The sequence below is a fragment of the Hetaerina americana genome, unplaced genomic scaffold (genome assembly GCF_022747635.1).
Source record: "Hetaerina americana unplaced genomic scaffold, ioHetAmer1.1.p SCAF_4, whole genome shotgun sequence".
Taxonomy (NCBI): Eukaryota; Metazoa; Arthropoda; class Insecta; order Odonata; family Calopterygidae; genus Hetaerina; species Hetaerina americana.
This window is the reverse complement of record NW_027286985.1, coordinates 24,828,120-24,854,313: the sequence shown is the minus strand read 5'-3', so window position 1 is coordinate 24,854,313 and position 26,194 is coordinate 24,828,120.

The following is a 26,194-nucleotide window of genomic DNA, read 5'->3' as shown; positions in this document are numbered from 1 at the left end:
CAGATTTACCAGATAACCTAAATGCTATATAACGATGGTGCGACACTTGGCAATTAGGATTTAACGTAAAAGGTGCATGCTGATGAAGTTTAAAAAAAAGAGCAATTCATTCCGGAACGCCTGCTGTATCAAGAACACCGAAATGAATAGTATACACTCAATTAAATACTTACTCTCACTCACGATCTCCCATGGGTGAAACGAATCCGGGGAGTATGTGGACAAGCTAAAAAAAAATAGGATTTATTAGAAGAGTATTGAGGAAATGTGATGAAAATTTTCAAGAGAAATGTTATATTTCGCTGGTTAGGCCTAATTTAGAATATGTGATTGTGCAAGGTTTGTATAAAAAGTATGAGTAACAATTTTTTCCTGACGTGTGCGTGAAGTGCTGAATTCAGACCTTCGGTTAAGTGTGCGCACGATAGCCGATCGTATTGGAATTGATAATACGACAGTGTACACAATTATCACTGAAATTGCAATGCGAAGATCTGCTCTAAATTCGTCCCGAAGGTCTTGATGGACAACTAAAAGCATAGTCAAGTGTCCGCTGGCGAAGGCCTTCTGCAGCGTGTTGAAGAAGATCCCAACTTTCTGGATAACCCCCTTACAGTCTCGAATTAGCACCAGCAGACTATTTCCTATTCATAAAGTTGAAATCCTCCCTCAAAGGACACCACCATTGGACCCTTAAAGTACCGTTAAAGTAGCTAATACGCCTACCGTTAAGGACATTCCGAAATCCGCCTACCGGGGATCCTCCGAGTCATGGAAAAGCCGCTAGCAAAAGTGTCTCGACTTTGAAGAATTTGGATACATTTTAGCAATATCTAAAATAAATCTATTTGTAATGAAAATTCAATATTAACCCCATCGTATTTTTTTAGCATTCTGTGTTTTGTACTACCCTACAACCCTATTGGTAAACTCATTCATAAATTAAAGGTCGCGGGTATAAACAAGGGCGCCATAAGTTGGGTTAAAGATTTTCTTTCAGAGCGGGAACAGAGGGTAGCCCTTAATGGCGCTAGTTCCGACAGCGTTCGAGTCACGTCGGGGGTACCTCAGGGAAGTGTGATCCGGCCGTTGCTTTTCTTGATTTTTGTTAACGATTGAACCGCGAAGTGACAAGTAAAATTAGGATGTTCGCGGATGACACGGTGATCTATCGGGAGATATCTGGGGATGAGGATCGTTTTATTCTAGCGCAGGATTTAGATTGCATTACTAAATGGTGTTCTAACTGGGGATTGACTCTAAATTATAATAAATGTTTAGTGGTAAATTTCTTTAAAAGATCAACGGGATTTGCTTACAAATTAGTTGGAGGACCTAGCAGTAGTTGATACGGTAAAATACCTAGGTGTCACATTCACAAAAGAATTAACTTGGGGGACTCACATACGTAAAGTCTGCGGTCAAGCATATAAAAAATTGGGATTCATTAGACGCGTTGTCGGCAAAAGTGACTCGAAGGTCAAGGAACGTTGTTACCACGCTCTTGTAAGGCCTCATTTAGAATACGCATGCAGCGTGTGGGATCCGAGTGAAAAAGGCCTCATTCGGGAAATTGAGAAGGTTCAACGCCGGGCAGCCCGTTTTGTAAAAAAATCCTACGATAAAACGCAAAGCGTCACCGAAATGCTCATGGATTTGGGGTGGGAATCATTGGCTGAGAAACGATTCAATGCAAGATTGAAATTATTAAATAAATTTAGATCCGCATGTTTCACCACGGAGGTCTCGCAAATTATTCGTACTCCCACATACTGTACATTGGTCGCTTGGATCATGCATATAAAATTCGGGAAATAGATGCCAGAACTAGCCAACTCAAGGACTCCTTCCCACGGACAATACGGGATAGCAACTGCAGGGTTATAGATAGCAAAAATTCCACTTGCCACCCTCAGCGTCTAAAAAATAATTAGTTGTATTTAAATGCATGCTCTTCCACTAACCTTATGTGTTTTGTTATAATAACCCATTCTTTCCGAATGACCTCATTCGTGTTCTGTTCATCTGTTTTTAAGTTTCCCTTTCAATCCCTCGTCCCTCTCCGCGGGGGGAAATTCCTGCTACCTGCAACGTTGGGTCGCATTCCCTGCCTTTTACAGACTCTTTGGGGGTAGAGTGTTTCGTGGTGCATTTTCATGTGGTAGTGATGTTTCAATTTCTTGCTTGTTGTGTCCTGGCTTGCGTGTTGTAGGATGGCTTTCGTGCTGCATAATGGGGTGCAGTTTTTTAGTTGTTTTGCGGTATATGTGTTTGCATGAGTATTGGATGAAGGGATTTTTGCATGAGTGTGTGCGCTGCTGTGGGTGTAATTTTCCGTGTTGTTTTTTCTTGCATGTGGTATTTTTCCTTTTTACGGTTGGTGACCTAACACCCCCCGCCACACGCCCTTGCGGCGGCTTGCGGGGTATTATGTAGATGTACAGGGGGTAAATACAAACCACTAATTTTGTCCCGAATATTTCCCCCCTAGCGCAGTCGGACAACATTATTCTGTTTCTTTATCGTCCGTGGAAAAAATTCCATCTTAAATCTATCGGTTATAGACTTAACGCCACTGATTTTTTGACATGTACAGTAGTAATGCATAATGCATTACTACTGTACATGTCAAATGCATTTTCAACAGCATTGCTAAAGAGATATCCAATTTATGCATGAGATTTAGTGTACAATTTTACCTTTGCTCCATGGGTGATTTGCAGCCCAGCTCCTCCAATAATTTCGATACGCCTCGCAGTTTATCATAATAACGTTTTATCATTTCTCTTCGACTTTTCCATCACATTTACCCGATACTCTTGTAATAATTTCCTAATTTTTTTGTTAGCTTGTCCACAGACTCTCCGTAAATGTTTCAGTGAGGGCAACGTCTAAGTATTTAATTGAGTCTGCACATTTCTGATGGACACCGAAATGGAATGAGCAGACTTCGTGTAAATCTATATGAATCGGGAGGGAATTGCTTTTATTTCAAAAATTCATCACTATGCACATTTTTAAGTTTAATTCCAATCGCCAAGTGTCGCCACGTCGTTGTATAGGATTTAGGTCATCCGATATAGCTGCTTTGTCCTCGGGCGTACAGTTAACAACGGCATCGTCGGCAAATAAACATATCTTACAATTTACCATGGAGTTGATGTCCTTAACTTAAATATAGAGTAAACGAAGTCTAATAATTCTTCCCGGGCCTATGTCTATGACTACTCTTTGTACCCGAACAAGTCTTAAACCTAACCCAGGATATTTATTCTATACCATATCCTTCTAGCTTTGTGAGTAGTTTACTGTAAGGTACTTTGTCGAAAGTTTTCTTAAAATATAGAAAAACCGCGTCCACTGGAACAAAATTTCTCTCCGGTACTAAGGATATCGTGAACAAAAGCGCAAGTTGTGTCTCGCAGGCTTTACCCTTTCGGAAACCGTGCTGGTTTTTTTTATCAATAAGGTCTGTAACTGCTCAATTTCTCTTTTTCTTCTTTTTTAAAAATAGTTGTTACATTAGCCATTTTCCAATCTCTAGGAACCTTGTGATCTACTAGCAATTTCTTAAACATAATTTCCACATTTCGCGCAATTGCCGACAATAGTTCCTTGAACATACGAGCGGTTTTTTGATCGGGCGCGGAGCATTTATTAGGGTTAATATTTTTCTGCAAACGGTCTATTTTTTCTATTTTTGAAATTTCAATTTTGGAAATCGGTGGGAGGGTTCGATTTAGTAAGCTATCGGAGATATTCATTGACGCATTGGCGAAGACGCTTTGAAAGAAGAAATTTAATTAGTTAGCCTTGTCCAAACTTCTGGTTACTCTTTCGTCTTTATCGTTTTTGAGAGAATTAACTATAGATAGATTTCCCTGAACCTCTATGATGTACGGCGAAACTACTTTCGGTCTCTCTTTCAATATTTCTGCTAATCTTTTCCTTGTGAATTCAATTAACGCGTTTCGTAATTCCTTTTTGGCATTCGCCCAAGCTATCTCATAATCATAAGTGATTTTATCCATTTTGTCGCTGGAGATATCATCCCTAATATTTTTCATCTTGGCGTGATAGCCTTCGACGTAATATTTTCTAACTTCCGCGTTGTACCATCTCGGTTCCGTGTTATCTTTATAAATTTATAGGGAATGAATTTGTTGACTTCTGAGCGCGTGATGTCAAGGAAGTGATTTCACGTACCCTCAATATTTCAGTGTTAGCTATATTTATTGAATTTTGCAAATTGACGACTCTGTTGCAAGCATTTTAAGCCGCTATAGTCCCCATCTTTAAAGATGTAAATTTTTATTTTTGGCCTCTTATTTCAAATTCCATTTAGGGAAAACTTAGCATTTACTGCTCCGTGGTCACTAATTTCTTTTATAATTTCAAAAGTTGACTTTTTGGGATACATTCGTTGCCAACAAATCAAGAATAATATCGCCCTTATTTGGTGTGGTGACAAGTTGATGCAAGGAGTTCCACGTAAAAACTGCAGTAGCCACTCGCAGGCATCTTTGTCTTGACCCCTCCGTTTTACCTCCCGTCTTTACCCCGCATTTGGCGATTATATGTAGATCCTAATGCATTACAATTTATCTTCCTACTCCGCTCATAGAATCCGAAACATTTTACATTCTACTAATTTAATAATTTTCCACTGGTATGGTTTGGTGTAATACTGCCTCACTGCACATATTACCGTTTCCATGAGATGCTCCAGACCACCAAGTATGAAAAAAACTTGAAACTTATCGCAAGTTGAGTTAACAAATCTTGTTAATAGGAAATCAAAGTACTTAGAGACTAAAAAAAGATATCTTTACAACACTTATCACCCGAATAAATAAGTTAATCGATCTATCGACCCATCATCCCCACACAGGTACACCGATCACGTCACACTGCGAGGTTTCTATCCACAGGTAAGTGCACAGAAGGCTATCCATCAAATGTTATCGCATCCTTAAGTCATCATCGACAAAGTTTGCGCTAAATAGTATCTTTGTGAGCACCCTCTTGACATCAGAAGGAATGAAGCCTCCAAAATTTAAACCTAGAGTCGGGGTGGGTCTTGAACAAGCCGGCAGGCATTTAAAGTTTCGATTAAAACTTGTTGATTTAGAAATAAACAAATTTTAAAAGTGTAAAAATTAACGTAATCTCAATTAAAATAAGAAAGTATTTTCACTATACAACGTCAAAATTAACTTTAATGCTTTATCAAACTAAATTCAAATCCATAATCGTGCATAAATAAAAATAAATTCATGCCCAGGTAGATTAGTGAATGGAGTATTTTCTACACTTTTTATAGTATTTAAGACTTGGAAGAATGAAACTAAGAAAGAAAAACTAATATTAAAAATAACTCTCAAATTTAAAGCATGCAGCGTCGATTATCCGTAAAAAATGTAATTCCATGGGGCAATAATGCGCAGTGTATTGCAGGAAAAGTTGTACAGTAACTGATATTGAATGAAACTCGGAAAAAATCAGCACTTTTGGCCGGTGAAATGTCATTGGCAAATATTACAATCCACAAGGGTGTCAAGCTAACAAATGTTCTTCCACTCGAGAAACGAAGCAAGTAAATTTGACCATCAAAGTCCTTCTGATCTTGACATTGACTTGACTTGACATCCAAATTCCTTCTGAACGAGGAATCCGGCCATCTCCACTATTGAGGAAAACGCCTTTTCCCCGATTCCGAGTAATCTCAACGGCCAGTCGCAGAAAAAAACTGAGACCCCGTCAGAAGAAAGGAATAGGGAAGGAATGAAAGGGGGCTGACGCGCCAGGCACACGCGCTTCGGGAGAAATCAAAAAGAATTGCCGGGTGGCAGAAAATGGATTCGGCGGAAGCATACCTCTTGAATGAGAATCGGACCGATTTAATTCCGGAATATCGGAAAAATAAATTCACGTCATTTCCTGCCCATGAAGTCAGAGTCGAAGGATGCGCGCCTGGTACATAACTGGCGACCCATCGAAAGAAACTCCCAACATAGGGGAAAATATCCACCCAAATGAAATGAGATTTAACATCCAAGTTAGCCACCTCTCGAAATCACATTTATAAACTTAAATGACATATTAAAAAAGAAATGAACCCAGTTCAAAAGGCACATATAATAAAAATATAAAATCAAGCTTCCCTACCTACAGGTTAGGAGCAAGCCTGGTGTTGAAAAATCCTAAAAATGCCGGAATCCAGTCCTAAGGGTGGAAAAGCCGGCTTCAAAGGCGGTCACATCGTTACTTTCTCCCAGGAACTCACTCTGCTCAGTCGCCACGCACTTCTCAAGCCTCCCTCCTTAGATCCCTTCCACCCAATAAACTTCTTCAACTCCTCCCACCCTCGAAAGGGAGAGTAGTGGGGATATCTCTTACTTAGCGAGAGGTGGGTGGGGGGTCATGGGATGGGCGGTAAGGGAGTGGTGGAAAGCAGAAATGGAAAGAATAGGTGTAAGACAGGTAAACGTAAATAACACCCTTATGAGGTTTGGTGGGGGGGGGGGGGAATAAGCCCCGTTGGGTGCTTAAAGAAGAGGTTGGTGGGGAAGTAGCAGAGAATATCTGGACCTCCTCCCACTCTGCCTTGCATACTAACAGCTCTTATATCGTGCGCTTGGAACTCGATTGTCCATTGGTTGCTGACTCAATGGCGAAACTGGCTTCAAAGGTGAAAATAAATCCATGGAGTTAGAGAAAGAAATTATAAAAAGAAGGTAGACAGTAGTGATGCTCAAAGAAAAAAATCAGTCACATTAATTCAATTAGATGACATTTCCACCACTTAAAGTGTGCTTGGCTCATGCATCTCCAAAGTAATTTTATTCGGTAAAATTTCCCATTAAAACAGCACGATTGACAGCAATATGCATTGAGCTACAATTTCACAAATTGCGAATAAAATTAAGTCCAACATTTATTGAACTCTTCCTTAATAGTTTTCCTTGAAGTAGTTTTCAAGGTTCATACGTCATTTTTTATTGGCAATTTGCTAACAGAGTAAAATGATCTATATGTGTTGATTCAAATTTTAACCTCAATAGATGATATTTTTTAAGCAGTTGCAGTCAGAAAAAGATAGGTACTCACCAAGTACGATTCCAATTTGGAGAATTAGTACGCCCTGTGCGAGTTGGAACAATATTTTTCAAACATCTATCTCCAATATGCATGTTTATGCCAATAATTGGTCTTGAACGTATAAGCACAACCTTGTTATCTACATATGCACCGACAAGTAGGTCAGGGTAACCATTTTCATCCAAGTCAACCCCTCCACTTAGAGAATGGCCAAAAGTTACTGGACCTTCTTTGCCAGGTAATTCTTCAGAATGTATGACCTATTAATATAAGAGATATATTTATACCCTAATTTGCTATTTGATGACCAAACTCGATGGTTTCAGGCTTCACTTTGTGGAAATCCATTCTAATAAATCAAACGAGAGATGGTACTTTTTTCCACACTTTATTTTACAAGTCGACCGGTTTCGTCGCATAGGCGACATCATCAGGTACATAGCATCAGTGAGTTCCAGAATATATAGTTATTTGAGGGGGGGGGGAAGAGGAGGTTGAGGGGGGGGGCGGTGGTAAAAGGGGGGGGGGGCGGTGTGAGAGGGAGCGTGGTACTGGGCGTGGGTGACTCAAAGGGAGGGGTGGGGTGGATGTAGGCTAAGTGGAAGCTTGGTTAGGTATGCCTTTCACAGCGGGGGTTGGGGCGTCATGTATTGTGGTCAGAGAAATATCCAAAAGGGGGGAATTGCTCACAAATATATTCTCGTTGGCAATTTTTCCTTCCTTTTGATGCTTCCTAATCTCCAGCTCCTCCAGACAATCCATTCTTCTTCCCTTTTTCTCGAGGTGAAGTATCTCTGGGACAAAATCGCTCCTGTGGTCACTTTCCCATAGGTGTTTGGCGAAATGGGATCTGTTTAACTCACCGTTTCGTAGATGTCTTCTGTGTTCCTCTGCTCTTACTCTGAACGACCGTCCAGTCTGGCCAACATAACAAATTTCACAGTCACCACATTGGAGTTTATAAATACCACTTCTATCATTAATGTCAATATTGTCCTTGGTTTTGTTTAACACAGCCCTTAAGTTACATTTGTTGTAATATGCAATTTTAAATTCTTCCTTCGGGAAAAGGTTGGCAATGGACTGCGTAATCTTACCGTAGTAACTAAGTTTGCACCATCGCTTCTTATCTTCACTAATTACCGATGATTTATAAAACAGTCTCTGTGCTCGGAGGGAGCGTTTTTTATCTATCATTTTACTGATGACACTTTCTTCGTAACCATTTTTCACTGCAATGTCTTTGATTACCGTGATTTCCTTGGCGAAGTTCTCGGCGGACAGGGGGATATTGAGAGATCTGTTTAGCATGGAGTGGAAGGCGGCCATCTTGTGGGAGGGGTGGTGGCGGGAGTCGGAGGGGATGACATGGTCTGTGGTAGTTTAGAAAGGTAGAAGAAATATTAACTACCTAACCACACCTAACTAAACTACCACAGACGGTCGTTTCGCTTCTGGATGCCGCTTCTAGCGACATCCTGAAGCGTAGCGTCCGTTGCCTATTCTCCAGGAATACGGTCCTTCCATTTGTGACAGAAATATGAGAATTTCTTGAAAACTCTTCTTGTCACTCCCCTTCTTTAGCTCTGTATTCCATTTTTAAGACGTTTCTTCTCTTTCCTTTCTAGATCCAGCTTCAAGTAACATCAGACCCAGTTGCTCCTGCGCCTAACATCCGTCATGCCAGCCATTCTGCCTGTGAAAACCAGCTAAGAACCTCCTGCATTTCAACAATCCTCTTCAAGCTCTACGATAATCAAGAGAAGATAGAATCGCCTGGGATCTTTTCGCCAGGAAATCAAGAGATAATCTAAGAAAAAGCCTCATTTGCTCCTTTTGCCGCTTCACGGACTGAACCCTTCTGTGTCATATTTCAATTTTATTTGTTATTAACTCTGTCTGTATTTGTTATTTTAACTCAAAAACTGTATTTGTTACACTTTCTAAATGTATTTCTATGTTTTATGTAAAAATGTATAACTGCCCTGTCTTGTTCTGTTCTGGTAAAAGGAAAACTTGCCGCTTCACGGAAACACCGAGGGAACGCCAAATGCCCAATCAATGTATTTATAATTCTGACGCTTCACGTTTTGGCTCCCTCTTTTTACCGCCTCACGGTACTTTGTCTTAATTCAATGCGGTTAAACTCAAGGCGGCCTGAGTGAGGTTTCTCCGGGTTTCCTCACTCCCTCGGGTGAATACCAGGCCGCTCGCCACCCCGGATATGCAACGCAATAAGCACCTTTAACATAGATCAAACCTGTAATTCTAATTCTGCAACCGCATCAATTTTATGTCTTCAAAAGTCTTCCTTCTCATACCCGAAGAGGCTCCGGCCTATAACGGGTATTTGCCATATGTTATCAATCTGTATTGTATTTCTTGATGTTGTATCTCTTTATGGTAAATAAAAACATTTAAAATCGAAAAATCGAAATCGATTCTATGTACCTGATGATGTCGCCTATGCGACGAAACCGGTCGACTTGTAAAATAAAGTGTGGAAAAAAGTACCATCTCTCGTTTGATTTATTATTTGATGACCGTTTAGTCATTTGAAAAACCATTCGCATTTTATTTAACATGATTCTAAGATTATATAACTTATTTGGGCACTGTTCGATATGAACTCTTTACCTGATAGGGTTTAGTAATGAGTCCTTTCGGGGAGCCTGAGTATACGTAATCAGTTTCGTTGCCTTTAAATGGTGCACCAACGGCAATGTATGCACAACTATTCATATCGAGGTCTCCAAGGGAAGTGATAGCGAGGCCTAAGCAAAGCTCTCTTTTTCCAGTTATCTTCACTGGTTCTGCGTAATCCAAGCAATGGTCAAGATAATTCAATTAGACTTAGATTGCCCCACCGACATCTTTTCCATGATAAAATGGAGCTTCAGCAATCAGATCTGGAATTCTGCAATGAATCAGAAATGGGGCATAAAAACTAGAAATGCAAAATAAGGGATATTAAAAGAAAAAATAAAAATGATTATTATCATATATTCAAATTATTTTTCAAGGGTGGAATTATATCAAATTTGTATGGAATTTTGGACAATATTTAACTACTATTATAAACCAAAGGCTCTAGTCCATCCTAAACGTTTTGCACCGAAGGTCATTTTTTTCTTGGGTCAATGGTTTAACCATAGTTAAGGGGTTAAGCTCCCCCTCTTAGCAGGGAAAATAGAAGAGAGAAAACACCTGCATCAATTATGGCTAGCATGGGTCACTAAGAAGTGAGCCAAGTAAAATTAAAGGTAGCACTGAACTCGGTTCATTAGTAGTCGAAGCTGCAACTGATAGTCCCGCAACAGTTTAAAATTAACTCATTAGACTTTCTCAGACTGCAGTAAAGTTTATATTAATTGACTCCTCGGTCGGTTCTGAAACGTGAGGTTATAGTACACTCCAAAATAAGATCGAAGGCGTATGAATTTACATATTCAGGGTATTGGCCTGCTTCTTCCACTGTGTACTTTTCCACAAAGCACTTAAAACGATGTTATCACAAGAATCGGGTTTTTAAAAGTGATTGTCCAAAGTCATGACGAGGGAATTGAAGTAAAGACATTCCGGCACTTATCCGTGCGCATATCACACCTCACCGTCCCTATTTTAATGATATTTATGAAAAAAATCATAAAACTGACATTTGGAAACATACTTAATCTCCCCCTCAGGTCGCAGACAGCAGGCTTTCCCAGGACTTCCTCAAAAACTTCATTTTTCAAAATTTTAGAAATGCTCACCGATTTACCGGGCGTCCTTTACAAGGTTCGACTGCTTCAAAAAGGTCAAGGTACTGGTTAAGGGTGTAGCATAAGCCTTGACCCCACTGGAAATCCAGACCACTTCTCACATACCGATGCGCACATACCTGTTGAAAGGAAACGATATTATTGATGAGTCAGCAAGTAAGAAGTATGCCAGGAATTATAACAAATATATTTAGATGAAATTGAGAACATTTAGGTTAGTTCACCGACTTGGGGCCATAATTTGATCCCAACATGACAGTTATATGAGCAAAGGCAACATTAAAGTCTATGCATTACTTCAAGTCTATTGCAAAGGGATAATCAAATAGAGATGGTTATATGCATTTTTTAACTTTACAGGCTCCACGAAGAGTCTTGTCTATATGGAAATTAAAAATGACTTTGGGTAAGTAATAGTTTTGGCACTAAATCAGTGGCAGTATCTGTATTCATTATCACTGCGGAATAACAGATACAGAATCAATAAAACAACACTGATAGTAAAAACCATGTAATATGTTACCCAAGGCAGCTTGTGCGAGCTCGAATAGGCTTCAACTTTTTTTAAAACTTATATATTCTCCCAAAAATTTAGTTTTAAGGTAATACTCAATTAGGATCAACTAATTCCGTAGAAAACGTATTTCCGATCACATTTTCTTAATAAATGTGTAAATTTGATAAGTTCTTTATTGAAAATTCTTCAATAAATTATACTCCCATTTTACTCCGGAAGCCGCCACGAGGTCGTGAGGCAATAATATTGTATATTGAGAGATTTTGCTAATAATGACGATAACTTGGATAAATTAGTTTTTGCACATAGAACATACCTTTAGAGGCCATAAATGGTCAAACAAAAACAGGTTGAGAAATTTTAGAACGTTCTGCATATTGAGTTAGGGTCAGCAGAGGGAATCTCGAGAGGGGGTGTGGATGAAGTGATGGGAGGGTGCAATGACGGCTTCTTTGAAGCGGATAGGAGAGGGGCGTATTGGGCGGAAAGTACGCGGCAGGGATGGTTGCCTGGTTGGCAGCGGGGTGTGCCTCTCCTCTGTCTCTTCTTCATCTCTCCCTCAATCCTCCTGAGGATGGCCGGCGATGCGGGACGGATGTGGGGTTATATTGTGGTAGAAATGTCTTCTATTGGCAAGAAGTGCGTAAAGCCAAATAAAACAAAATACGAAATATTGAGTGTCATCACTGATAAATTGAACTTGGTATTTTCTCACCTAAACTTTAATATACGTACTACTACCAGTTTCGACATGGAGGCGACATCATCAGGTATGAAATCTCATGCTTGGTCAGGTAATATATATGTATGCTCTTACTCGGAGGGGAGGTGTGTAATGGAAGGGACTTTGAAGCGGGAAGGGGAGGAAGGGGCGGTTATGGCGGCGCCGCGATTACACCAATCCACGTCCCTCCCGTCGATGATATGGAAACCTTCACACGAATTTTACTAGTCCTGAGTCTTCGAATATCTTAAGGTTCCCAACACAGATTCTGTATCAAATGTGTGACGCTCTGTGCCTTTTGGTACAAGTTTTTCGCGAACCTAGCGGGCCCTATACAATTCTGTAATTATTTTTTTAATGGACCCCAAATGCTCGTCGCATACTCAATGTGAGGCCTTCCTTAAGAAAAACAGATGTTTTCTCTTACTTTTGCGTCGCTTCAACTTCCGACCATAAGAGATCAAAAACATAACCTTATTTGATAAATATAAGAAACTTAGGAATAAAGCTAAGCAGGAGATAAGAAATGCAAAAATGAGATATTTTTACTCACTTACTAGCAAAAGCGAACATCCAAATAACCTCTGGAGTAAACTTAAATCTGTCAGAATTGGTAAAAACAAAGATGTACATCTACCCTCTTCGCAGTTGTTCGACATATTGAACAATAAATTCACCTTGTTACCAAATGCAGTGGATGCTTTGACAAAACCAATACTCTGCAAGTACTCCACGATAAACTAAATAACAATCTACCACCTGGTAATAAATTTAAATTTGTCCCGGGAACGCAATTAGAAGTTCGCAACTCATTACGAAAAATTAAATCCGTAGCACAAGGGTCAGATGGAATTCCCATTCTGCTTCTGTATAAATTAACTCCTCTCATACTTCCATACATCACCAATATTTTCATCTTCTCGCTAACTCAGGAAACATTCCCTTCTTTGTGGAAAAATGCATTAATTCGTTCAATCCAAAATAAATCAAAAACCACAACTCCAGATTACCGACCAATTAGCTTCCTATCTTATCCAAAGCGCAAGAGATACTTGTTCATGAAAAATAACAGATTTCATGTCTCGGCATAATATTCTAGATGTATTCAAATCTGGCTTCCGTGAGGCTCACAGTACTTCTACAGTTCTGGTCAGAATAACCGATGACCTTCGACGAGCTATGGATAAAAAGATGGTCAAAGTTCTTTTCCTGCTTGACTTTAGCTAAGCGTTTGATTCCATTGACAAGGATGTACTACTTGCCAAATTAATTTGCCTTGGACTTTCAAGAGCCGCCACTGCATGGATTTACTCTTACCTCTCAGGTTGCCCACAAGGAGAGGTGACTGGTGACACTTACCCTTCGTGGCTCGATATAACGCGCGGTGTTCCACAGGGCTCAATCCTGAGGCCACAACTAATCTTATTGTACATAAATGACATTTCTTCATCCTCTCGCTTTACAACAAATTTATTCTGATGTCGATAACATAAGAAGATGGAGCTCGCAAAACTTCATAAGCCTAAATTCACATGAAACGCAAGCTATAGTGATTGGATATCCCAAACTGGTAAAATCTATCGCTGCATTTCAACCATTCAGCTTGCATCTTCAAGGCACACTCATTCCATTCAAGAATGTTGTTACAAATCTAAACTTCCTTATAGATGGAAATTTCTCACGGTCTTCACATTTTTTTACAACTTGTAGCACTGTCAATGAGTCCCTCCACTTCGTTAGGAAATATCAGTTTGTTATGACCATCACATTAAAAAAGCAGACAGTTTCTTCTCTGATTATTCCTCACTTTGAGTAGTAGTGTTTAGGGGCGGCTAAGGTCATTTGCGCCATTTAGGAATGGATGGGAAAGGATGAAGGGTGGAGAGAAACCCGGCGTCGGCATTAGCCTTCTATTAGCGAAAGCCGCCAAGGGGTCCGCAGCTTAATGTCCCATCCGACAGACGGCATACTCTCTCAAAGTGCCCTCCACAAAGCATATCAAGTAGGGATCGAGATACCACTGAAAAATATTCAACGGTTCCGGGGTTCAAACCCGGGCCCTCTGGGTGGTCCCGGATTTGCTCACTTTGGTTATGATGACATAGCGTATCAAGACCTTTCAAACGAACTGTCGGTAAAACTACAAACGATATTTAACACATACTTACGCTTCATTTACAATTTGAAAATTATTGATCACGTTACAGAATATTTTAACAAACTCTACTGGCTATTTCTGGATTCTCGGAGGAAACCCAACATGCTGTCCTCACTCTAGCAAATACTAAATTATAAAACCCTTCAGTATTTTACCAATGATTTCAATAGCCTTGATAGAAAACATAAACTAAATACCAGAGATTAATAAAATCCCTGACGTACGACCAGAATGCCTTAAGGGTCATTATCCAAGTACTCGCAAAGAATGTTCCTTTTGAAATTTATTAAGGCGCTTCTGAAATTGTTGCATTGAAAAGCGCTTTACATTAATTTCCTTGTTTCCCTACGATGTGTTAGTATTTTTTTCTTGAACTTGCAGAAGTCGTTTCTAAGCCGTTTTTCAAAGTTTTTTTGTATTTCTAGTCAATTTATTTTGTTATCTTAAAACCCTTCTCACCTCACTGTTGTACCATCGTGGTTCGTTACTATCGTTTTTCTCTTTAGTAGGGAAATATGTCTCCCTGCCGTGTCTAATTAATTCCAAGAAATGCTTCCACGTAGCCTCAGTCCCCGTGTGGTGCGTTTTTGTTAAGTGTAATTGTTAGCTTTTTCGAAGACACGCGGCGAAATCCTTCAAATTACTTTTCTCGAATAAGCATACGAGGTATGTTCAAAAAGTATCGCGAATTTTGAATTTTCGCGGGATACGTAGATTTAATTTTCGATTTTTTGGTGGCGTTATGTTGGTACTTATGTCTCTCACTTATGCCGAAAAGTTCGGCCATTTTGAATGTTCTGTTAATTGTTGACAGCTGTTTTCCTTGGACGTGTTTTGGCTTGTCTTCGATTTTTGCCTGTTACAAAAAATGGATCATAGAATCTGTGTCAAAATTTGTGTGAAAAACAAAATTAAGTGCGCGGACGCATTCCGAATGTTGATTGTGGCATATGGAGAAGCTACCTTGGATCGAAGCAACGTTTATCGGTGGTACAAAATGTTCTTCAGAGGGCCGAGAAGATGTGAACGACGAAGAGCATGCCGGACGCCCGAGCACGTCAACAACAGACGAAAACATTGATGAGGTGAAGAAAATAGTATTAGCCAATCGTCGAATCACCGTAAGAGAAGTTGCTGAGGGCCTAAACATATCGATTGACTCGTGTCATTGTGTCATTCGATTTTTACCAATGATTTGGCCATGACACGGGTCGCCGCGAAATTCGTACCTCAATTCGTGCAGAAGTTCGACCAAAAACAGCAACGCATTAACATTTCTAATGAGGTTTTGGACTCCGCGAGTCCAGACGAACAAAATTTTCTCCAGAGGGTCATAACTGGTGACAAATCATGGGTTTATGGTTAATACGTGGAAACTAAAGCTCAATCATTCCAATGGAAGCTGCAGCACGAGCCAAGACCGAAAAAAGCACGCCAAGTTTGGTCAATTATGAAAGTTTTGATTACAGTTTTCTTCGATTGCAGGCGAGTGACGCATCATTAGTTCTTGCTACAGGGTAGAACAGTATATAAGGAATATTAACTGCCAGTTATGCGCAATTTGCGCAAAGCAATCCGCCACAAACGCCCGGATTTGTGGAAGAACAAAAATTGGCTTTTGCACCATGACAACTCCCCTGCTCGCACATCGCTACTTGTGCGCGAATTTTTGGCCTAAAACAACACACCAATGATGCCGCAGTCACCGTATTCCTCCGATCTAGCCCCCAGTGACTTTTACTTGTTCCCGAAACTGAGAATTTCGTTTGACCCCGAAAGAAAGAATTTCGTTCGACGATCCCAAAAAAGAATGCCATGAAGAGGTCGAGAGACCGATTCGGTGCGACACTGCGTTTCCTAACTTGGAGGACTTCATTAATACCAATTCAGGAGAGCGAATAAAGAAAGAGAGGGATGAAAATTTAATTTACTTTGTGGAAACGGGTACAGTATACGGCGAAGAGGTCGAGAGGCCGACGCATACTGAGAATGCGTTTCATAACTTGAATAACTTCGTCGATAACCAGGACACGGGATAACTAGGAGGGGCATTGTATCACCTGGCTACTCCGTCAGATCCGGCTGCGCGTTCTAATTCAGAAAAGACATCAGGGAGAAACGTAGCGTCTCGCGCGGAGAAAAAGAAAAATCTCCAAAATGTTAATATTTCAGTTGCACAACCTAAAGTAACAGAGAAAAAAATTACCCGCTCTCTTGCTTGTTGACTATCGCCTCTAGCCGAGGATTATCAGGAAAAGGGATTTTTGTAGAATCAGTGGATGATGAAGTAGTCGAGCTGCCTAGTTTGACGAAGGTCAATGGCGATGGAACATTTCCTATTATTTTCGTAACGTGGGAATGAATGCTCAAGACATAAAAAAGGAGCCTAAATTGCTTTATAATTCATAACTCAAGAGGATTTAGCTTCAGCAATTACACAGAAACAAAGAAATTATTTCAAAGCGGCTTAATAAATTTAAAAGGAAATTTCTTTGGAGAATGACCCTAAGGCATTCTGATCGTGCGTCAGGGAAAACGTCCAACCATAGATAGATAGGTAGTCGTCTTTATTTTGGGACGAGATTGAGACTATGAAGTCTTTTCTACCACCTAACCCCTCGTAACACATTTACAATATTAAACTTATAAATAACTTACTCAAGCTGCCCATAAATAGCAATGATATTAATACATATAATATCTTAGGACTAACATACAGGAGCACAATAAATTAGTTGCCAAGCTAATTAATAACTATAACAGAAAATATACAACATACAAGTAGGGCACCTCACTTCATTTAAAGCTAAATAATTTGGCAAAGAAGACTTTAGTGCCCCACTATGTCCTACACTTTAATCTAAAAAAAGCTCAGCAGTGCTCGAAAATCCTACCTGGGGTCCCTTGACGTGTAGTGAACACCCGAACAGTTCAGGGGGTTTCTACACGGTTGGATCGCCGGCTGAAGGTCGGCTAAGGACGCCCCGATATCCCTCCAGAAACCACGCAACCTCTGATTGATACTCTGACTGATGATCCAATGCCTCCACGACACTATATCAGAAGATAATTTACGACAAATTTGCACGTTTCAATAAGGAAAAATTGATTTTTCATCTGGAAGTCGTACTTATCTGTACTTTAATCATAAACACACATACGATATCTTGAGATTGGGAGTAACGGAATTTTCTGAGAAATGCTGGGAAATTTCACTCCTCTATCTTGCGTTACCTAGAAATACTGCTTTTGATGAGTAGAGCGAAGAGTAACCACGACATACTGAATTTGGCGGTGGGGTGGATATTTTCGCTGATTAGCCAAATTCATGGATTGACGACGTTTTTTGAGAAAGATGCGTCACCATGGTAAAAAATTCGATCCACAAAAATCCACGTCGACTAACTTTTCCAGTTGTTTTTTCATAACCTAATGATGGTCTATATATGAAGAGCATATTCTAATTTGGCCTGAGTTTCTTGAAGGCACAATTATATACACTCGTCCTAGCTCTTGCGAAAAACGATTCACTTATGAAATTCAACATCTGATAACACTTATCTAACATTAAATGCATCTAAATAAGACAATATAGAGCGAAAGATGTAAGGAGGAAATATAGATGTTTTAGGTCTATGCGTGGTGAGTTGCAAAGATAGCGGGGATCAATGGAGTGATAGTTATAGGGTAATATGCAACGGAGGGGATGAGAGCCAGCGAGGGGTTATCATAACATTGAATGAGAAGTTAGGAGGAAGCGTAGTCAACATACCTATAGAGTAAGCAACAGATAGAATATGACTAGTAGAGGTAAAAGCATAACCAAACCATTCAGGCACACATACCACCAAGCAATCATAAGTAGAAAGAAGTCGGTAGGGAATACGATCAGTTAGAGGACATAATCGCGTGGGTTCCCTCGGGAAAACGTTTGATAGCGATGGGGGACTGTAATGCGATGGGAAGCGAAGGAAGAGATGGTGATGAGGTGGGGGCTACGGTTTAAGCAGGAGGAAGAAAGCTATTAAGTTCTGCAGGAGACAGGGGTTAGTTATCACCAACGCTTGGTTTGGCCAACATAAAAGGCGTGGTTATGCATGGAAAATGCCGGGTGGCTCAGAAAGATATCAATTAGATTATATCATGTTTAGGCACAGATTTAGAAACAGCGTGATCAGTTCGGACAGTTTCTCGGGAGCGGATGGGGACTCTTATCACAATTTGGCAATGTTGTAGTTGAGCGTCCGACCAAAAAGATGAGATAGGGGAGGCGAGTTAGGAAATGGAATATAGAAGAATTAACTGGACTGATAAGGAAGGAGTATCAGTAGGCTGTGGAGAAAATTATGGATGAGGGTAAAGAGCTGAGTACTCTCGAGGAAAAATCTTTTGAATCCTTCAGGGATATGTTACAGCTGTTGTGATTGTATACAATTTCAGTAATCACATCGGCAATCAATCGTGAGAAACCTGGTCCACAAACATGGTAAAATATGGTAAAATGAAATGAGGCGCATTTGATACCAAAATTCTTAAAATAAGTGACGACGTATGAAAGCCAACGAACAAAGGATTCCCAATTCTGATATACAAATACTGTAAATTATTATTTTGAATTATTTGTCATTTAGTTTATCTGCCAGTTGCGTATAGAAAATGAAGTTGCAGTATCGACATGTTGAAAACTCTAACGCAACAAAATTTAATGTTTTAATAGGAACGAATAAAGGATATACTTCTCAAATCAGGTCCTTAATTTACCGTAAAGCTGGTTTACTCATTAAAAAATCGATTTCCATCGATTTTACCTAAGTTTTCGGCGTATCAATTTTAAAAGAATATAACGTCAATTTCTCATTTTTGAAGTCGTTCGAGACTGTCTCATTTGATAAAACTGTAGGCCAATTTTTAATGTAAAGTAAATTATCAAGGGTATATTGTGTCGATGATTTTCTGACTTTAAACTGTTCAAAGTCCTCTGTGATCGTAAGTATTTCATTTGCTCCCATGAATAATGAATATTCTTGCAATGCAACTCTAATTTGCGATGAAAAAACTTCTCCATTTATATTCTCTAAAATCTATGACAATGGTCAAATTCCAGGTGGAACAAGGATGGTACAGAAGGTTCAAGGATGCGGACGCGGATGACCCCCTTAAAATATTTACGAGGGAGATCTCTTACATTTGACTAAAAGTGTTACTGCTATAAAGCATGCTCATCCGAGTTAACGGCATTACATATATTTTTCCCGGAGACCAGCCCGTTTAGATGGTGCCTCGGCTGCTCCCACAGGTTGAAATAGTCACTTCATTCATTTGAATCACCCTCCTATAAAAAAACAACAGTCATCTTGTACCTCTTGCACCAGACACAGCAGTCTTCTAGGCAGCATGCGTCATTGAAGGCTATTGCTTTGACTTTGGACCTAGCGTGCTTTGTTTTAGTGATAATATCTTCGCTTCCTCTTGTACACAATATTTAACCAAGTTAACCCCTAAGGACAGATGAATACACGTGACCCAAAATGCATAGCGCGAAGAAGGTATTTCCCTACAGAGATATTAACTTGTAAACCAACTCCGTATATCAATCACTTAATGTAATAACATTCGGAAATTCTAATCGCATCTTTTAATGATAATTATTGGCATGGTCATAAATGAGGCTACGTAAAAAATTTTCTCCAGAAAAAAGTTCCGGCGTGCATTGGAATTACAAACATATTGAACGACTCTCAGGAAACTTAACTGAACTTGGCCCACGACGAGCTAGCCCACGGCTATCCACCGGCCGTTGGAGCTCTGGATTTTTCAGTCATACCAACGTAAATATTTTTGCACGACGTAACTAAGTAAATCCCCTAAACCATTGCAATAATCCGACTACAACGGACACACTAAACCCAGTGATACTCCCGGTAACCACTTGCAATTGTAAGACCGGGATGAATTATGTAGTAAACGATATAGGGCCCTAGAATGAACTCTACACTGAAGGTAGCCCAAGCGGGAAATCGTCTTTCATATCAAAAACTATGAGGTCCTAACGAAAACGTTTTCGACAATATCTGCTGAACTACAGAAGTACCTTTCTTGAAAATCACCAAAAACACTCGGCAATCCCTGCTCTATCACGGCATAGGCATAAAAACCACATCCATAGGCTAATGTAGCATCCAGGGCCCAGTGCAGTCCAAAGGGTCGTCATCTCACACGAAAAAACACAAAGTACTTCACAATATCTCCTAAACTAGAACATTTTTTTCTCTAATTTTCACCATACACCCTGAGCTACACATGTACTTCAAGCAGTCTTTCGCTTACCCCATGCTCCTGGCCTAGTTTAGTAACCAGGGCCCAATTATCTCACCTCAGTCGTCATCTCACACGAAAAAACACAAAGTACTTCACAATATCTCCTAAACTAGAACATTTTTTTCTCTAATTTTCAACAATACACCATACGCTACACATGTACTTTCAGCAGTATTTCGCTTACCCCATGCTCCTGGCCTAGTTTAGTAACCAGGGCCCAATTATCTCACCTCTGTCGTCATCTCACACGAAAAAACACAAAGTACTTCAGAATATCTCCTAAACTAGAACATTTTTTTCTCTAATTTTCACAATACACCCTAGGCTATACATGTACTTTCAGCAGTCTTTCGCTTACCCCTTGCTCCTGGCCTAGTTTAGTAGCCAGGGCCGATTAAAAGTGACTACGACACGACACTGAACTTGGCCCACGGCAAAGGGTTATCTCAGCTTATTTTCTAAGAATTTCAAAATATCTCCTAAACTGGAACATTTTTTTCTCTAATTTTCACAATACACCATAGGCTACACATGTACTTTCAGCAGTATTTCGCTTACCCCATGCTCCTGGCCTAGTTTAGTAACCAGGGCCCAATTACCTCACCTCAGTCGTCATCTCACACGAGAAAACACAAAGTACTTCACAATATCTCCTAAACTAGAACATTTTTTTCTCTAATTTTCACCATACACCCTGAGCTACACATGTACTTTAAGCAGTCTTTCGCTTACCCCATGCTCCTGGCCTAGTTTAGTAACCAGGGCCCAATTATCTCACCTCGATCGTCATCTCACACGAGAAAACACAAAGTACTTCACAATATCTCCTAAACTAGAACATATTTTTCTCTAATTTTCACCATACACATTAGGCTACAAATGTACTTTCAGCAGTCTTTCGCTTACCCCATGCTCCTGGCCTAGTTTAGTAGCCAGGGCCGATTAAAAGTGACTACGACACGACACTGAACTTGGCCCACGGCAAAGGGTTATCTCAGCTGATTTTCTAAGAATTTCAAAATATCTCCTAAACTGGAACATTTTTTTCTCTAATTTTCACAATACACCATACGCTACACATGTACTTTCAGCAGTATTTCGCTTACCCCATGCTCCTGGCCTAGTTTAGTAACCAGGGCCATATTACCTCACCTCAGTCGTCATCTCACACGAGAAAACACAAAGTACTTCACAATATCTCCTAAACTAGAACATATTTTTCTCTAATTTTCACCATACACATTAGGCTACAAATGTACTTTCAGCAGTCTTTCGCTTACCCCATGCTCCTGGCATAGTTTAGTAACCAGGGCCCAATTACCTCACCTCAGTCGTCATCTCACACGAAAAAACACAAAGTACTTCACAATATCTCCTAAACTAGAACATTTTTTTCTCTAATTTTCACAATACACCCTAGGCTATACATGTACTTTCAGCAGTCTTTCGCTTACCCCATGCTCCTGGCCTAGTTTAGTAGCCAGGGCCGATTAAAAGTGACTACGACACGACACTGAACTTGGCCCACGGCAAAGGGTTATCTCAGCTGATTTTCTAAGAATTTCAAAAAATCTCCTAAACTGGAACATTTTTTTCTCTAATTTTCACAATACACCATAGGCTACACATGTACTTTCAGCAGTATTTCGCTTACCCCATGCTCCTGGCCTAGTTTAGTAACCAGGGCCCAATTACCTCACCTCAGTCGTCATCTCACACGAAAAAACACAAAGTACTTCAGAATATCTCCTAAACTAGAACATTTTTTTCTCTAATTTTCACAATACACCCTAGGCTATACATGTACTTTCAGCAGTCTTTCGCTTACCCCTTGCTCCTGGCCTAGTTTAGTAGCCAGGGCCGATTAAAAGTGACTACGACACGACACTGAACTTGGCCCACGGCAAAGGGTTATCTCAGCTGATTTTCTAAGAATTTCAAAATATCTCCTAAACTGGAACATTTTTTTCTCTAATTTTCACAATACACCATAGGCTACACATGTACTTTCAGCAGTATTTCGCTTAACCCATGCTCCTGGCCTAGTTTAGTAACCAGGGCCCAATTACCTCACCTCAGTCGTCATCTCACACGAGAAAACACAAAGTACTTCACAATATCTCCTAAACTAGAACATTTTTTTCTCTAATTTTCACCATACACCCTGAGCTACACATGTACTTTAAGCAGTCTTTCGCTTACCCCATGCTCCTGGCCTAGTTTAGTAACCAGGGCCCAATTACCTCACCTCAGTCGTCATCTCACACGAAAAAACACAAAGTACTTCACAATATCTCCTAAACTAGAACATTTTTTTCTCTAATTTTCACCATACACCCTGAGCTACACATGTACTTTAAGCAGTCTTTCGCTTACCCCATGCTCCTGGCCTAGTTTAGTAACCAGGGCCCAATTATCTCACCTCGATCGTCATCTCACACGAGAAAACACAAAGTACTTCACAATATCTCCTAAACTAGAACATATTTTTCTCTAATTTTCACCATACACATTAGGCTACAAATGTACTTTCATCAGTCTTTCGCTTACCCCATGCTCCTGGCATAGTTTAGTAACCAGGGCCCAATTACCTCACCTCAGTCGTCATCTCACACGAAAAAACACAAAGTACTTCAGAATATCTCCTAAACTAGAACATTTTTTTCTCTAATTTTCACAATACACCCTAGGCTATACATGTACTTTCAGAAGTCTTTCGCTTACCCCATGCTCCTGGCCTAGTTTAGTAGCCAGGGCCGATTAAAAGTGACTACGACACGACACTGAACTTGGCCCACGGCAAAGGGTTATCTCAGCTGATTTTCTAAGAATTTCAAAATATCTCCTAAACTAGAACATTTTTTTCTCTAATTTTCACAATACACCATAGGCTACACATGTACTTTCAGCAGTATTTCGCTTAACCCATGCTCCTGGCCTAGTTTAGTAACCAGGGCCCAATTACCTCACCTCAGTCGTCATCTCACACGAGAAAACACAAAGTACTTCACAATATCTCCTAAACTAGAACATTTTTTTCTCTAATTTTCACCATACACCCTGAGCTACACATGTACTTTAAGCAGTCTTTCGCTTACCCCATGCTCCTGGCCTAGTTTAGTAACCAGGGCCCAATTACCTCACCTCAGTCGTCATCTCACACGAAAAAACACAAAGTACTTCACAATATCTCCTAAAATAGAACATTTTTTTCTCTAATTTTCACCATACACCCTGAGCTACACATGTACTTTAAGCAGTCTTTCGCTTACCCCATGCTCCTGGCCTAGTTTAGTAACCAGGGCCCAATTATCTCACCTCGATCGTCATCTCACACGAGAAAACACAAAGTACTTCACAATATCTCCTAAACTAGAACATTTTTTTCTCTAATTTTCACCATACACATTAGGCTACACATGTACTTTCAGCATTCTTTCTCTTACCCCATGCTCCTGGCATAGTTTAGTAACCAGGGCCCAATTACCTCACCTCAGTCGTCATCTCACACGAAAAAACACAAAGTACTTCACAATATCTCCTAAACTAGAACATTTTTTTCTCTAATTTTCACAATACACCCTAGGCTATACATGTACTTTCAGCAGTCTTTCGCTTACCCCATGCTCCTGGCCTAGTTTAGTAGCCAGGGCCGATTAAAAGTGACTACGACACGACACTGAACTTGGCCCACGGCAAAGGGTTATCTCAGCTGATTTTCTAAGAATTTCAAAATATCTCCTAAACTAGAACATTTTTTTCTCTAATTTTCACAATACACCATACGCTACACATGTACTTTCAGCAGTATTTCGCTTACCCCATGCTCCTGGCCTAGTTTAGTAACCAGGGCCATATTACCTCACCTCAGTCGTCATCTCACACGAGAAAACACAAAGTACTTCACAATATCTCCTAAACTAGAACATATTTTTCTCTAATTTTCACCATACACATTAGGCTACAAATGTACTTTCAGCAGTCTTTCGCTTACCCCATGCTCCTGGCATAGTTTAGTAACCAGGGCCCAATTACCTCACCTCAGTCGTCATCTCACACGAAAAAACACAAAGTACTTCACAATATCTCCTAAACTAGAACATTTTTTTCTCTAATTTTCACAATACACCATAGGCTACACATGTACTTTCAGCAGTCTTTCGCTTACCCCATGCTCCTGGCCTAGTTTAGTAACCAGGGCCCAATTACCTCACCTCAGTCGTCATCTCACACGAGAAAACACAAAGTACTTCACAATATCTCTTAAACAAGAACATTTTTTTCTCTAATATTCACAATACCCCCTAGGCTACACATGTACTTTCGGTAGTCTTTCATTTACCCCATGCTCCTGGCTTCGTATAATAACCAGGGCCCAACATAAGTGACAACGACACGACACTGAACTTGGCCCATGGAGATAGGTTTTTTTATAGTTTGTTCTTTTATGCACTCAATATTATCTGAAATACGACCGTTTTTTTCTTCTTTTCAGTGTCACATAGTAGACCAATGTTGTAATGGAAACACACCAAGTCAGCAATCTGTTTTCTAATTCATTACTTACAGGTTCTTTTTCAATTTAGCACCATATTCCGGTCACAGATTCCTCACTTTCACACTTCCTCCTGATTCTTCACTCCTCTCCATTTTCTTTCTCTGATGTCTTGAGCTGCGAAGATGGGATTGAATGAAAAGGTCTTAGAAGGTATGTATGGATAACATTTTTTTTATATTATTGGTAGTGTTCATTTATACATCACGGTTTTAGTTTATCTGCAAGTTATTCCACATCACCCGAAGAGGTTACTCGCTAGATGCGTTTCTCTTTGTGCTTGGAGAAGAAACGAGCGAAAAAGAGATCCCCGGGAGGCATATGAGAAACCGCTCGCTCTTTCCCTTAATTAAAAAGGGAGCATCTCCCGAAACCTACGGTAAAACAGAGGAATTTTATCAGCATTTGTTTTGAGTTTTTTATCGTTACGAATTTCTTTAACATTTCAGTAGCATGAAATTGCCGTTTTTTAAATACGCATATTTAATTTTCCCAAGTCATTCCGTCCCCCGCTTCTTCAGATAGACGGAATTGACCGCAGATCCTATATCATCATTGCCGCCTCACTTTTCCTCTTTTTTAATTGTTCCTACGCTATCTCTTGAGATGCTTTCCGTCCCCCGCTTCTTCAGATAGACGGAATTGACCGCAGATCCTATATCATCATTGCCGCCTCACTTTTCCTATTTTTTAATTGTTCCTACGCTATCTCTTGAGATGCTTTCCGTCCCCCGCTTCTTCAGATAGACGGAATGCACTTCAGTTACTATAAAATCATTGTCATTTCTCTTTTCCTATTTTTATTGGTTCCTACGCTATCTTTTCTGAGGCTTTCCGTCCCCCGCTTCTTCAGATAGACGGAAAGCACCTCAGTGCTTGTGATAGTAGTTTAACGTATAAACTATTGGTTAACCTTTGTATTGGAGGAAATTCAACAAAATATAATCGCCGGTCAACGATGTACAACCAAGGGATAGCCACAAGGCCAATTAATCAGCTGTGATCCACATCTGGTAATTGAATATCTAATGTTATCCATTTAGTGCACAGTATACAC